The sequence below is a fragment of the Stenella coeruleoalba genome (genome assembly GCF_951394435.1).
Source record: "Stenella coeruleoalba genome assembly, chromosome: 7".
NCBI lineage: Eukaryota > Metazoa > Chordata > Mammalia > Artiodactyla > Delphinidae > Stenella > Stenella coeruleoalba.
Window position 1 is genome coordinate 74,840,231 of NC_137153.1, and position 16,838 is coordinate 74,857,068.

The 16,838-nt window shown below is 36.4% G+C and overlaps 1 protein-coding gene across 1 annotated transcript in view; it reads right to left on the reverse strand.

Annotated features, from left to right (window-relative positions):
- The window catches only part of TRPM3 (transient receptor potential cation channel subfamily M member 3), a 1,004,761-nt gene that overhangs the window by 521,988 nt on the left and 465,935 nt on the right, over nt 1-16,838 (reverse strand). The gene's annotated exons all lie outside the window — the stretch shown is intronic.

The window sequence follows — 16,838 nt, forward strand, 5'->3', positions numbered from 1 at the left end:
CAATGTTCTCCCAAAGTATAAAGACAGGCAACAAGCTCCACTCAAACCTCTTCTCCATACTGGACATCTTGGACCTTTGATCCTTCTTCACATGATGGAGTAGCATTATGTAAAAAACGCTCTTCATGGTTATAGTCAATATTATGTCATAGGGCACTTTAAGTATAATGGTGTCTAATCCTCTTCAATTACTTCTCATAAAGGTCCTGTAGGGAGCTCTGAGGGCAAACTCACTAATAATTTAGTTTCTTTAAAAATTTTTCTTCATGAATTAATTAGTTTACTCAACCTACAGTTTAATAACTGACTCCCCCCCTCTCTCCCTAAGTGAAGTGTGCCATATAGAACCTCTGTTACAAACCGACCTCCACTGTATCTGAAGCCTGAAATGCATGTAATTTCCTCTTTTTTGTCCCTGGAATGGAGGTACTGATAAGCTTCAGCTAATGAGAAGCCATGTTATCTAGAAATGGGCAGGGATTAGTCTGTGTTTCCTTCTCCCTGTCTTTATTTGCTAGCTTTGCAGTCAGATTTAATTCAAACTCAAGTCTTACCTCTCACAGCTGTGTAGCCCTGGGCCGGTTAACCTCCCAGAGTCTTAGTTTCCATGTTGTAAAATGGGGTCTACAGCAGTTTCCACCTCAAGATGTTTGTGAAGATTAAAATCAATTGGCACAGTGCTTATATAATAAACACACATTTAAGTGTAATTATGATGAATGGTGATGATGATTGTTACCTCTTTCACTGAAACCACTGGCATAGTGCTTAAGAGCACAGGCCATACAGCCAATGGCCTGGATTTGAACCCCAGCTTTACCATTTCATGTAGCTTTGGGAAGTTTCTTAACCTTACCATGCTTTAGTTTTTTCATCTGTAACTTGGGGATAATACTACTACCTATGTCAAAGGAATATTGTGAAGTTAATTAGCTAATATACGTAGAACCCTCAAAAGAGGAACCAGCACATGGTAAAAGCTCAAAAAATATTAGTAATTGATTATTAATAATATGACGTCAAATGTACTGTCTTTCCCAAAGCTGCTGCTCTAGGAAAAGCAAAGCAAAACGCCTTCACTTCCTCCTTTGCTTGTTCCAGTAAGAGGATAAGCTTCAGAAAACACAGAAGAAAACCACACCTGCCTTTACTTACTGCTTTCCTTTCTGCAGCTGGGAGGAGATCGTATATTCCACTAACAGAGTACAAAGCTTTAATATATAAAGTGTTTCAGTTGGAAAACATTAAGGTATATAAGCAGTTTCTGTTTCATCAAAAATAGAAATCACACACACACGCACACACACACAAACATATAACAAGTATTCAAAGGCCAAGAGCTAAAATACATCCTCATGCAAGCTTTGAAACCCTAATACTTTCATTAACAAAGGGGACTGCTTTTTTGTACAATTCCAAAAACTTTAATGAGTCCATGGAGGCTTATTAAAACTATAGGAATTTGAGATGTGCATTTCTAAACCACTTAATATTTGCATTCTTTTAATACTTGCAATGCTACTGATTATTGCAGATATTCTCTATTCTGAGCCTAGACATCTCACATACACATATACACACACACACTCAAGTGCACCACATACAGAGAGAATATAGGTATTTTAGAGAATCCTCCATTATGAAAACCACAGATCTGGCCAACTTGGTACAAAACTTGTGAATGAATATCTTTTGGGAGGGGGATTTAAGCAGTGAATCTCCAATTACTGCTTGAATAAACTATGTGAATTGGAGGGAAGCTCACTATTTCCTTGCTAACAGTGCAGCATAAGTCTGCTCTTTTGACTAACTGGATGCTCAAATAAGATACAAGTTCAAGCTCATGCCTCACATATACCTTCTCAAACACCATCTGACTCCCACCCATGAGAGCAGAGAAACTGCCTGAGCTGCACACTCCACCTTGTGCATCTGGGCTTCTGACACTAATGGCTACCACTGTGTTGAACCATAAGGTCTGCTCACCTGGGAAACAGACATGCTGTGATCTGGAAAATCCTCAAAGCAGTAGATCTGCACAAAAGAGGATTTTAACAAAGAAAGCTAATGAAAACCATACTTGCTATCTACTTTTGTCAGCCTACCATAAAATGTATCACTGTTGATGTTTATTCTGAAATCACATCTTTAACAACCATGAGCCTTTCATTTTTATTTTAATTAACAATAGTGGTGGGGATTACACGATTCTAGTGTTTGAGGGACTGGTCCAGTTTTTGTTTTGTTTGTTTTGCTTTTCTTATGAGGCACCATAAAATCAATGCAAACATGGATTTCGAAATCAGGAAGAACTGGGTTTGAATCCACATTAAGTCACTGGGCAATTTATACAACTTTTATGAATCCTCATCTTTAAAATAAACATACTAATTATAATAATGTTAAGATGATGATTGACAACTTTGAGCACTTATTATATGCTAAAGTGTGTTAATCCTTCTAAGTGCCTAGCTCATTTAGTTTTCACAACAAACCTATGAGATTTGTAGCATTACTATCTTCATTTTACAGATGGGGAAGTAGTCTCGAAAACCAAAGGCTCAAAAAAGTTAAGAAACTTGCAGTAAGTCATAATACAAGAAATTTTCACATATTGAGATACAGGGAACTCCCTCTGACTTATACATGAGTTAATTTGAATTTTATGCTAACTAAAATAGCCTGTTTGTGGCCTATCAAACATACATTGTACATCTGCTTTAATGAAAGAAAAGGGCACACTGACCAGAAATAAAGAATGTCCATGTTAAAAATAAAGATTAAATGCCCCTCTTCCTAGAATGCCAATGCTGGTACTCCTCTGATGATAAGGCTACCTTCCCAGGTGCCAAGGCCATACTGACTCACTGTGTACATGCTGGTCTGTTCTTTTTTTTTTGAAACCTTGAAGAAATGTAACCCCTGAAGAAATGTTTAATGTTCTTTGTTCTGACAAGATATAAAATTGTACTGAAAACCCTGCTTCTCTGGAGCGGTTTCTCAGAGTAATCTGGGAAGCGGGCTTCTAGGCTAGTCCTCAGTTTGGCTCAAATAAAACCCTTTCCTACTCTTATTACTATTTACTATTTTTGTCAACAGTCACATGGGTAGTAAATGGACTTGAATCCAGGTCTGATTCTAAAATCTGTGCATCTGGTTCTATAATCTGTGCTGTTCACACTACACCACTACAATTAAAAACAAAAAGATCTATACAAGTTTTTGGTTGCATTCCAAAAGGAAGGTGGTATTTGATCACTGACACAATCTGAAAACAGAAAAAGTAACTTGTGCATCTAACCTTAACGTAAGAATCCTGCAGAGCGCAGGAGGACCAATGGTTCTCCCAATAGCTCTGGGTTTCTTTTTTTTGTTTTTTTAATTAATTAGTTTATTTTTATTTATTTATTTTTGGCTGCATTGGGTCTTCGTTGTTCCACATGGGGTTTCTCTAGTTGTGGCAGGCAGGGGCTACTCTTCTTTGCGGTGTGCGGGCTTCTCATGGTGGTGGCTTCTCTTGTTGTGGAGCACGGGCTCTAGGCACGAAGGCTTCAGTAGTTGTGGCACGCAGGCTCAGTAGTTGTGGCTCATGGGCTCTAGAGCGCGGGCTCAGTAGTTGTGGTGCACGGGCTTAGCTGCTCCGCAGCATGTGGGATCTTCCCAGCTCTGGGTTTCTTATGTTCTTACTGCTAACATCCACATTCCTTCCCTACTCTCCTGTTCCATCTGGCTGGGGCAGCCTGTCCTGGGCTAGAAGCTTAGGTCTCTCTGGTGAGACAATGATTTCTCCTTATTCATTTGGTATGCCAATATTTTTAACACAAGGCCCGGGACACAGTAGTTATTAAGCAGAAAAATGAATTTTTCTGAAGGATTCACATGATTCTTGCAAACGTGGGGTAAGTTCTCCATATACTGAATATATATACATATACATATATGAACTCATTTAATTCTCATTACTATCCTACTTTTATCCCCACATGCATTTTCTAGATGAGAAAATGGAGGCACAGAAAGGTTAAATACTTATTCAAGTTCACACAGTAAGTTTCAGAGCCACGGTTTTAATTCAAATATAAACTCTTGAGATATTGTGTAATGTTTTATAATATATAAATTAAAAATAAAATCTATTTTTAAGGCAATAGAATTAGTTTCATATACTTTAGTTAGATAGCTCATAAAACCAGCAGTCTTCATGACTGAAAGACAATATTCTAGATACTTACCAGGGTAACAAGAAGTTTCAATTATACAAAAAATATACTTGGCCTGATAACTATCATAGTAAGTAAATACCAAAGGTATCTGTGTAATCATATAAAATTATGGTGATTATTCAAAGTTACTTGACCCTTGTATGAAATGTACAAAAGCATCTGGGGAGAAAACAAAATAATACCAAAACTTTACTACTGACCTGAAGCTGTTAAACTAGAAAATTAGGTAGCAAAGAAAAAATTGACTTAACAATAGCTTCTAAATTGGCTAATAAATCAGATTCCGACTGCTGTTATTCTAAATCTAGCCAAAGCCACCCACAGGAGCCTAAACAATACATGTGCTGGCGTGGGGTATCTGGCTGACTGCATGGGACCCCCAGGTGTTCCTGGGAAGCCTTCCCCAATAAGGAAGTGGAGGGATGATAATAGAGGAAAGAACTATAATGTCCTATAGTACCTGAAATTATCTCAAAGCGAAAATCTTTAATTATTATTTTAGAAAATAGGTAGATAGGGACTTCCCTGGTGGTGTAGTGGTTAAGAATCTGCCTGCCAATGCAGTGGACACGGGTTCGATCCCTGGTCCAGGAAGATCCCACATGCCATGGAGTAACTAAGCCCGTGTGTTACAACTACTGAGCCTGTGCTCTAGAGCTCGTGAGCCACAACTACTGAGCCTGCGCACCACAACTACTGAAGCCCACACGCCCTAGGGCCTGTGAACCACAACTACTGAGCCCACGCACCGCAACTACTGAAGCCCGTGCACTCCAGGGCCCGCGTGCCGCAACTACTGAGCCCACGTGCTGCAACTACTGAAGCTCACGCACCGAGAGCCCATTCTCCGCAACAAGAGAAGCCACTGCAATGAGAAGCCTGTGCACCGCAATGAAGAGTAGCCCCCACTCACCGCAACTAGAGAAAGCCTGCACACAGCAATGAAGTCCCAACACAGCCGAAAAGAAATTAAAAAAACTTTTTTAAATAAATAAAAACAAGTGACCATTAAAAAAAAAAGAAAATAAGTAGGTAAGGCTTTAATATGTGTAAGTTTTCTTTGCTTCTTAATTAAATTCTTTGCAATTAAACGGTTCGTTACAGATCAGATGAGAGAATGATCAGTTCGATTTTATGAAAACAATCAGGATTAAAACAGATTAAGGCACCCCCATGAGTAAAACCATCCAGTTCTCCCCAGGGAGTTAGGATAGAGCCCAAAGTCTTCATCTCAGTCTGATCTGATCCTGCTTATTAACTCTCCGTCTTCAACTATGGACCTTTCCGTATTTATCGTGTGTCAGCCATATTGATTTTTTTTTTAGTTCCTGTATTTCTTCTCACAGGGTATTTACACATAGTGTTGCTTCTTCTCCTCCTAATGCTCTTTTCTCCAGCTCTTCCCAAGATTAGCTCTTTCTCATGCTTCAGGTCTTGCTTAAGTGTAGTCTCCCTGGAGATTCCTTTCTTGATTTCTCTAGCCTTACACTCCATCACTCATTGCAGTTTTTGTTTGAATTCTTTTTACTCTTATCAGAATCTGTAACTATTTAATGATTTGTTTATTTTTTTGTCTTCGTCTCCTACTTGATTGTAATTTCTATTAGGACGATTACCAACTATATCCCAGGTCTTACAGAACATCTAGAACATGATGGAAACTCAATCAAAATTTGGTGACTGTACAATGAATAAATAATGAATGAATGACCTAGACATGTTTGTTGTATCCTTTCTTTCAAGTTATTTAAAGTTATTTCATGGTGCTTATCTGCAAACTGGGTTGCACATTTATTGGGTTTCACTGGCTTTTTGTTTCCCCAAATCTTAACTCCATTCCCTTGAAAAGTCTAAGAATTACTTATTAGATATCAAAAAAGTTAATAAAGGGAGTACATTCTTATACTCTAACCTGCTAGTAGAGACCAAGCTCTAAATGTAGAGGGATTTGGAAAAGAGAAAGAGGAAAAGGGGAAAGTATAGATATCAGGACCTGAATCTGAAAATAACTCATGCTAGAGAATTCAATCATTTACCACTTGTGACAGTCTAGTCCATACTAAAACATCTCCCATGATAGCAATTTATTAGGGCTTAACTTAATGTCAGAATATACCTTTACGAAGGCAGTCCTCTATTTCACATAAAGGCAAATCTCCTTTTGAAGGAGATAGGTACACTGACCTACACATCAGCAATAATAATCATACTCACAATAATAATTAAGACAGAAACTGATACACGTGCTTCACAAAGTGGTTTAACAAGCATATTCTAATTTGTTATCCATAATGATGCTGAAGTATAGGTAAGGAAAATGTTATTTTTAACCTCATCTTAGAGATGAGCAAACTGAGAATCAGAAGATGTAGATGACTTATCCAGACTCTCCAGCCTCAGTATTTCTTCTTTTCATTATGCCCCATCACCTCTTCACCCCTGGGTTAATTCTTGGAGTGAACCACATACTGAATATTCTTTCAAAATAAAATCCTTAGAACAAAAAAATGGCCTATATAAGCAGCATGGATCTCAAAATGATATATGAAATTCTAGAGAGGACAAACAACAGCGACAGAAAGAACAGAGACTGGCAGTAATTGTTTGAGGATAGAACTGACTGCAAAAGGACATGAGGAATTTTTTAGGGTGATGAAAATGTTCTATATCTTGAATGTAATGCCAGTTACTCAACTGCATATAATTACTGCAATTCATCAAACCATACAATTAGTGAATTTTTTGTATGTAATAAAGCTGGGGAAAATATATTTTTTCCCTGATTATAAAAAAGAACTTTTCAATACAAAATTTTTTTAATTCATAGGAGTATCAAAAATTAAAAATGTCTATAATTTCACTACCCATAAATAACTATTGATGTGACTTAAAAAATTTTATCAAGTATTTTAGGAATTATACTTGATATATAACTTAATATGATGATATCATAAATTGACCTCCATCTTATCAAATATTCTTAGAAATTATAATATTAAATTGGTATATAGAATTTTATTGTGTGTTTTTTTTTTTTAATTAATTAATTTTTTTTTTGCGGTACTCGGGCCTCTCACTGCTGTGGCCTCTCCTGCCACGGAGCACAGGCTCCGGACGCGCAGGCTCAGCGGCTGTGGCTCACGGGCCCAGCCACTCTGCGGCATGCGGGATCCTCCCGGACCGGGGCACGAACGCGTATCCCCTGCATCGGCAGGCGGCAGGCGGACTCCCAACCACTGCGCCACCAGGGAAGCCCTATTGTGTTATTTTATTCACTGCAAGTTATCAGCCTGATTCCATTTTCATTGTAATAAATAATTCTATCTATATATAAACTTGCTCATACATTTTTGTGCACATCTCTGATCATTTCCTTAAGATACAATTAGGTTGAAGGATAACTGGTTCATAAGTGATGAATATTTTTTTAGGTTCTTGATAGGTATTTCCAAATTGTTATTCAGAAAAATGTACCATTTTACATGCCCTTCAGCAATAGATAAAAATGTCATTACTGAATCATTTACAAAACCAGGTATATCATTAATATACCAAGTCGATCACAGAAAAAGAAGTGTATTGTGCACTCACTGAGTAACTTATAAAGCTCCATTTTTCCTGTTGCCAATTGTAATTCTTCTAGTAAATTGCTTCTTCTTTGTAATAGAGTTTTATTTTTCCTCTTAATCCATAACAGCTCTTTTTATACTAAAGGTATTAACCCGTCGTCAGATGAGTTATTATTTTTACAGTTTTCCACTTTTTTTTTTTTATAAATATATTTTGGCTGTGCTGCAAGGCATGTGGGATCTTAGTGCCCTGATGAGGGTACGAACCCGCACCCCCCTGCAGTGGAAGCGTGTAGTCTTAACCACTGGACAGCCAGGGAAGTCACTCCACTTGTCTTTTAATTTTATGTTCTTTTTGTTAACTTATAAAATTTTTTTAACATTTATACATTCAAATCTAGCAGTCATTTCCTTTGTAGCTCCCATCATACACGTTAGGCTAAAGGAAGGCCATCCCTGACCCAGGTTCCAATAAATACTCATTTATACATTCTTATAGCTGTTCCATAGTCCGTTAGCATCTCAACACCATCTCTGGTCCATTCACCTTCCTTTGTGACCTCATTATTTTGCATACTATTTATAAAAGCCTGTGTGTGTGTGCACGTGCACACACACATGCACGCCTGTCTCAAATTCTTTCTTTCTCATTATATTTAAACTATTTGGAGTAACATTTCTTTGCTGATACTTAACGAAACTACAATCCTATATCACTCTTTTTATTAGAGGCCCATCCAAATGGTGTGATAAAATTCCTTAAACAGCAACTGTGACTAAAGGGATCTTCTGTTCTATGATATAATCCACAATCTGTTCTAAATGAAGTTTATTGCTTCATATTTTCAAATAGTATTAAGGCTTCTTTTCTCTCCCACAATCACTATCTCCATAGAATAAAAGGATCCAAATGCCATGAAATCTCTGTCATCCCAGTCTCTGATAGATGCAATCCTGCAGATTCAATGTGGCTACGATCTCTGCCACAAAAATGACTGGTAAAAGCAATGAGTGAATTGAATGTACCTTATTGACTGGCTACTGAATAAATGTAACATGGATTTCTGAGTTCGCCAGAACTTAAGCCACTAGAGACTTCGAGGATCAGAGTCAATACCTCAAACTAAGCTCTCTGGACTAGTAGCCAGAAAATGGAGAACATCTGTTTCTAAGAGCTGTCAACTGGTAGCAAACCAGTTGGGGAAAAATCCAAATTGAAAACTCACTAAACCTTAACAATAGGAAAGATGGGCAAGAGGCAAAATGACAAAGAAGAAAGTCAACAAAAGGAACTCATCGTAACACAACCTTATAAAAACATACTTAGCTAAATCCAAAATTTCTGGAATTATCAATTATGACAATTTTTAGTCTCTTCGAATTATGTGACTCCTTAAGCATTCATCTGTAAGGTCATCTTCTGTTGGCATCTTTCCCATACACTGGACAGCAAATTTTCAGTCACCCTTTAGCTATTTCCCTCTGCAACACAAATCTGCCATCTGTCACCTCCAGTTCTGATTGGGGTTAGAGAGGAGGGCGAGAAGCAGAAGCCACAGAGACGTGATTACGTAGAATGGGAGTAGTATGGAAGCCAAGGCAGCTGGATTCTTCTCCCGGCTGTACCACTAAGTAGGAGTGGGGAATTTTGTGATGGCACCCCCCTCCTCTGGATCCAGGATAATGGTATAAAATAAGAGTGACGGTCATGAAAAGATGTTCAACATTGCTAACTATTAGAGAAATGCAAATAAAAATAACAATGAGGTACCACTTAGCACCAGTCAGAATGGCCATCATTAAAAAAATCTACAAAGAACAAATGCTGGAGAGGGTGTGGAGAAAAGCAAACCCTTCTACATTGTTGGTGGGAATGTAAATTGGTGCAGCCATTATGGAAAACAGAATGATAGCTCCGCAGAAAAACAAAACTAGAGTTGCCATATGATTCAGCAATCTCACTCCTGGGAACATATCTGGACAAAACTATAATTCAAAAAGGTACACGCACCACTATATTCATAGCAGCACTATTTACAACAGCCAAGACATGGAAGCAACTTAAATGTCCATGAATGGATAAAGAAGATGTGGTACATATATACAATGGAGTATTACTCAGCCATAAAAAAGAATGAAATAATGCCATTTGCAGCTACAGGGATGGACCTAGAGATTATCATACTAAGTGAAGTAAGTCAGACAGAGAAAGACAAATACCATACAATATCACTTATATATGGAATCTAAAATATGACACAAATGAACTTATCTGTGAAACAGAAACAGACTCACAGACATAGAGAACAGACTTGTGGTTGCCAAGGGGGAGGGTGGATGGTAGAGGGATGGATTGGTAGTTTGGGATTAGCAGATACAAACTATTATATATAGAATGTATATACAACAAGGTCCTACTATATAGCACAGGGGAGTACATTCAATATCCTGTGATAAACCATAATGGAAAAGAATATGGAAAATAATGTATATACTTATGTATAACTGAATCACTTTGCTATACAGGAGAAATTAACACAACATTGTAAATCAACCATACTTCAATAAAATAAATTTTAAAATATAATAAGAGTGATGTTGATGCTGTGCTGAGTTTTTTCCAGAGCTAACATTTTAGATTTTAATACTAATTCCTTCCTAGATAGTTTCCATCTATTTCATTGTGCCACAAATAAATCATTTTCAGCATTACCCATTTTGAATAAAAAGTGAATACTGCCTAACACTTACTATAGGGTCTGTGTAATAGGACAGCCTCATAAACTCACCCAGAGCCAACTGGCATCACAGATATAATTGGAGAGTTTTATTCTACTGGAGTTTATGCTATGAAATATCTGGGCCGGATATACCTCAGCATATGCTTATCTTCAGGAAAAAAGAAAAACATCAACAAGTTTTAGATGTCTTAATTTTTCTCAGTAAAATAGAGCAGAATTTTAAGGGCTGTTAACATAATACAAATACTACATATTGTTTGCTGAGGAATTACATAAATATCTATCCCTAGGTCTAGAATTTGTTTGGTGCCACACTTGCAGCCTAACCCTGAATTTAAGATTTTAGCAAATTTATGAAGACACCCATTTATAAGTGATATAATTAACATTTACCAACTCACTGGACAGATTTGTTAATCTAACCACCCTCTGAATGTCTGCTATGTGCCCAGAACTATGCCAGGTGCTGAGGATATAAAACGATTAGTATATAGTCCACACAATGATGACATAAGCACATTACTTGAGAAAACAAGCAGTTCACATAGCATGGTAAGTGCCAGACTAAAGGCAAGACCGGACAGAGACACCCTCCTAGACAAACTCAAGACATAAATTCTTTACGTAGTGGCTCAAGAAGGGCTAATCATTTAAACCTTACTTTGGAGTAAGGTGAGTGTCACGTGGGGAATGATTTAAGATTGCTAGGCCCAGCCTCTCCTCTATTGCCCTGATTTGTTCAGCTCTAACACCAAATATGGATGCTCCATCTGGTAACGCAAAAGTGTCACAGGTAACTAGACTCATATACCTGAGAAGGTAGTTTGGGACTAGGATCACTTTGTGATTGTAATCTACTTCCTGGGGATTTTTATTCTTCAACCCTACTTACTTTTCAATCAAATCTTCCCAACCACATACATTAGTCTCCTTAAAAGGAGCTCTAATAAATGTAATATCCTCCTCCTTGGGACATTTCCAGTGTTATATATGTCTAAGGAAATCAAATGCCCATTACAGAACAGGGACCAGGTAGGTACTCCCAGGTTTGCTCCTTAATCCAGATCTAGATAGGGCTACACACAAAATGCTAAAGGGAGCATCTCGGGGTGGCCTCTCAGTCTGGAGCACAGAGAGAAACGCAATTTCTGGAAGCAAAAGAGTTTGGCAAATTTAGCCACAGATACGAGAGTAAGATAGCACTCTGGTAAAGGCAAAGAAGTAAGAGGCCCCATGGTACTTTCTGAATATAAGAAGTGTTGTGTAGCACAACAACAGGCTGGGGGTGGATGGGGACAGTTTGAACTAAGATGTTTGAACTGTATCATTAAATTGGATGGGGTGGGAGAGGTTTTAAGGTTTTGTGATCAGGATTGTGTTTTAGAAAATGACTCTACTATCCGTAGAAAACAGATCAGAGTGGGGCAAAACAAGAGGAAGGAAAGCAAACCATGTCAATTATAGAAAATTATTAGTTCTTCAGTTTTTAGTGGTTGATACCAAATTTTCCTTTAAGTTCTAGACCCAAAGGTAAAATTTTCTTATAGAATGGAGGTAAACATAATGTTCCAAGCATGTGCAAAAAGTTATTTTTTATGTTGTGGCTTTTCCTTAAAACTCAATTTTAAAAACTACTGAAATTCACACAAAATAGACAAAGATATTACTTCAAAGAAATAAAGATGAAATGCCCCCATTTTCACAGCTTCAGACTAAGGCAAAATTCTATTACATCTGATATAGCTTCTCCTCTGTTAAAAAAAAAAACGAGTATCAAATAAAAATCTAATAGTCTAACAAATATCAAGTGAATAGATGACCTTAAGCACTTAAGTAAATACTTAAGACAAGCCTGTCTGAGCATAACACAGTAACATGAAGAAATGATAACTGAGTTTTGAAGATTCATTAGTGGGATTACAGACAATATACATATTTGGCAACTGTGTCAACATAAACTTTGGTAAAATGGCTAAGCAATTCCAATTATTTTAATCCTTTTTTTAAAAAGATGGTTATCTTATTTCTCTTTAATTTTCCACGTGGAGAAGCACATGACTTTGAGCTGTAATCCTCATCAGTTCCTTACTTTTGACATGTCACTGAAGGACTCATATGCAATAGATTCAAGTTCTGCAAAATGTCCAAAAGGAAGCTTCAGGCTTGGATGACACATTTCAAGTATTATTTTTAGGAAAGTAACCTTTTTACATCATTTAAACAGTTGAAAATCTATGTTCAAGGAACTTTTGCAGTTAGAAATAGACAACGAAACTTTGGAAAGAGGAAGTATTAGAAATCAAGAAAAAATAAAAATGAAGCATGGCAACAAAAACCTCCTTTCTCAAACTCTCACACCTGGTTCCACATCAAAGGTCTCTCCTATTTCCTTCTCCTTCCAGCTTTCTCTTAGTTTATATTTGTTTCCAGTCATCTGAGGAGAAAAACTAGTGCTTTTCTGTTCCCAGGCAGGTGATCCTGTGCTAACACTAAGGTTGCCTGAACTCAGGATACAGAGAATGATGCAATGCATAAATATTACTTTTAATTTGTTCTGGGGTTTTAAATGAAAAATTTGTCTTCCAATTGATTTTTTAGTACTTACATAAACTTCTAATTGGAAATCAGCATTTTCCAAGCATTCTCTCTTTATCTTTTATCTTTTTTTTTTTTTCAGTTTGTTTCACTTAAAAATAATAGAATGAACCACTGAACTGTATACTTCAAACGGGTGAATTTTATGGTATAAAAATTATATCTTAATAAAACTTTTTAAAAAAGAAACAATACAGCATACAAATAATAACAGGTCTGGGTTTTAGTGCCATTTTCCTAATACTTCAACCATTTATTAAACGGAAATCACATCAGGTTTCCCTGGGGAGATACTCTCCCTCTAATTGGGCTTCTGATCCTTCCGTATACCTGTGACATATATTTCAAATAGTCATGTATGTTTCTGCTTGCTCCAATATAAAAATTGATTTTAAAATGTGATTATTTGCTTTTCTACTTAGGAACATGAAAAATACTATTGTTCAAGGCTTCTGACTTTGCAAGTTATACTAGTATATAACTTGTTTAATATAAAAGACTAGTGATTAGGACATTGAAAGAGGTCTCCTAATTTGCTAGCATAAAAACTGTGATGTAGATTTTATTACTTTCATCTTTCTGTCTCTTCTCTAGAGGTCATTTTTCATTTTTGTTTGTTTTGTTAACCTCTTTGGTATTCTTACTTGATTCCCTGAATACATGCTATTTAATCTTCCCCAAATGCTGTCCTCTCTTACTACAATTCATGTTGTAACTGAAATAAGTGATGTCCTCAAAGATTAAATTGATGAGAATAGCATATAACATGAATTTTCCCATTAGCTAAACAGTCCACATAGAAATGGCTGTGTGGCAAGTTATTACCTCAAGAGGTCCTCTGCAATGAAAATTTTATTAGTTGTGAAGCTCTGAGGTAAAATTTAACCTTAATTCCTGAGAATATTAAAAATAATTAAAACAAAAGTTTCCATTCATCTTAACTGATATGTTAGAAAAACCACTGTTTACATTTCAGTCTTGAAAACAGGAAAAAATGACTTCTCTTAGTTGGCAATTTACACAAATCAGAGTAGGGGTGTGATAAAGAAAGGGTTGGGGTAGGGATAATACTAAGAGGAGAACAATAGTAATGTCTGAGTTTGTAAATAATTTATAAAAATAATTGTAAGTGGTAGAAAGGAATCTATATTCCCTTGGAAAACCTTTAATAATACTGGATTTATTCTCTTCGATGCATTCCAGAGTAGTTATAATAATAACTGTAATATGTATCAAATAAGTATTCAATAATAACAATAATAATAGTAATAATAACAACATCAAATCTGTGCCAGGCATGGTGCTAAGCAGTAATAATCCTTACAACAAAAGTGACATATACTCTTGGCTGGCAAGTCAGTTCCCATTCTTAACCACTTTCTTATTTGTCCTTCTGCTGGAAAGGCTAAGAAAAAGATACTTGTTTTCTAAGCCTCCCTCACCTTTAGTTCTTGTCAAAAAGGGAAAGAACTGATGTGCGTGTTAGGGGAAAGATTTCCCTTTATGAAAAACAAGAAAGGCACCAAGTTCTCTTGCAGCCCCTATGCCAAGCCACTTACTGTCCCTCTACTTGTTCCCTACCTTTGGGATGCTGTCATTTGAGAAGGGGAGGCCTGGAGCTATAACAATCATCTTGAAGCCATGAGTCAAAAGACAGACAGACATGGCATCCAGGGCCTTCATATCCTGAGCTGTTGAGCCAACCTACAATCTACTACCTCTGAGACTTCTACTTATACTATATAATTAAGTGCCTTTAGTATTTAAGCAGCTAGTAAGTCTTCTGTTACTTGCAGCTTTATGCATTAGAATAAACAGCCCTATGAAGCAAATTATGGATGAAGAGACTGAAGGACAGAAAAGCTGACCTCCCCAAAGTCACACAGCTAGGAAGTGGCAGAGACATGATTTCAACCCAGGCACTTTGTCTCCAGTGTCTTAAATCCCTGCTCTACAACACCTTTCATTTCCAAAGGAAATTGCATGGTGTTTGAAAACAGAGTTACTTCCCTTTTCTTCTTCATCCTCCTAATATTTTCCAATTCTACCTCTTTTAATCTCCTCTTCTTCCTCAATGTGGCATCCTGACATCTACTCAAGTTTGGTCCTTTGTGCCACCCTAGAATAATGTTTGAAAGTATTTTAATGTTATGGTACCTTTAAAGCCAACAGGCACATAACATTCCTCAATGAGTGCTCTAAATTAGCATATTTTTCATTCTTTCATTCATCCATCCATCAATCCACCCAAACATTTACTGACCTTCCACTATGGCCTGGCCCTGAGATACGAGTAACAGGACTAGTGTCTAACAGTTGAATCATACATGCACTTATACAGGAAAATACTGTATTTTAACATATTGTATAAACAGATTACAATGAAAAGCATAATAAAATAAATGTAAACAAGCTATGATTTTAGCAGAGGAATAAAGCAACTGGCTCTGTCTGCGGTCATCTCAGGGGTTCAAGAGGGTGTGCTTGAGCTGGACTATATCATATTCAAATGTAATTAGTTTCTATGCTCAGAAGTATGCAGATTACACCCTTGATGTCGAACTCATTTGTCACGTGTTCAGTAATGTTTAAATGTAAAAATTATATATATCCCATTTTTACCTTTTTATATTTACAAGATCCAAAATCAAGTACACTGAACATGATACATTTAACTTTGACATGTAAAATTAAAATTTCCACAGAAACCTAAGAAACCTAGACTATTAGCATGTTCTTAAGCTTCTGGTTCTTAATCTGCTACTTTCAACAATTTAATTAGTTGTATTAAAAGTACTAAAATTTACCAATGCACTTAGCTTCAGACATCTTTATAAATAGCATCTAGTTGACTGGGATTCTGATATCATCGCACATTTTACAAATACTTTGAGTACTTAATGTAAACACAAAAAATACTAAAACTCATATTTAAGATGGATTTTCATGTTCAAAATGATTGTAACAAACTGTGAACACCTAGTTTTTAATTTGGGGATGGATATAACCCTGCCTTTTGACCTCTGATTCTGATTCTATTCTTTTTCCGATGATTTCAAGTAGGTCTTTCTTCACTCATGTTTTCAAGACATCCTTTTTTTCCATGCATTATTTATTGAGTTAAAGGGACTTTTCAAACACAAACCTGGAATATTCTGAGTTAATGAGATTACTTGGACAACATCTGACCGTCTGAATCTGCAATAAAACATGACAGTGTTTGAAGCATATCTGTGAGGTCTTGAACAATGGAATTAATAATATTACTACCACTTACAATAAATTTTTATTACATTTCATAGGCTGACTACATTTTTTTATATACCATTTTCACTCATGTTTGTAATTCTGTTAGTTGCTCTCCTGCAAAATCCCAATTATGTTGGCATGACCTTTTGATTTCCCATGAAATGAAGCTGCTTCATCCACAATAACATCTTTAATACCCTGTTACTATACTTGTATTTTGATGGTTTCTGAAATTCCATTCACTGGGTCTGTAATACAGTCAAGGTCCTTATCTGTGAAGGATATCATCAAAAACACCAGTATATAATATCTGAATGTTTTCAAAACTGAACAGAAAGGGTTTTGTTACCACTGCAGGATTTCTATATTAAGCTTTACCTTTGTTATATATATATATATATATATATATACACTTAATGTTGACTAGTGTCAAAACACTAAATTTGGAGTCCAAAGGGTAG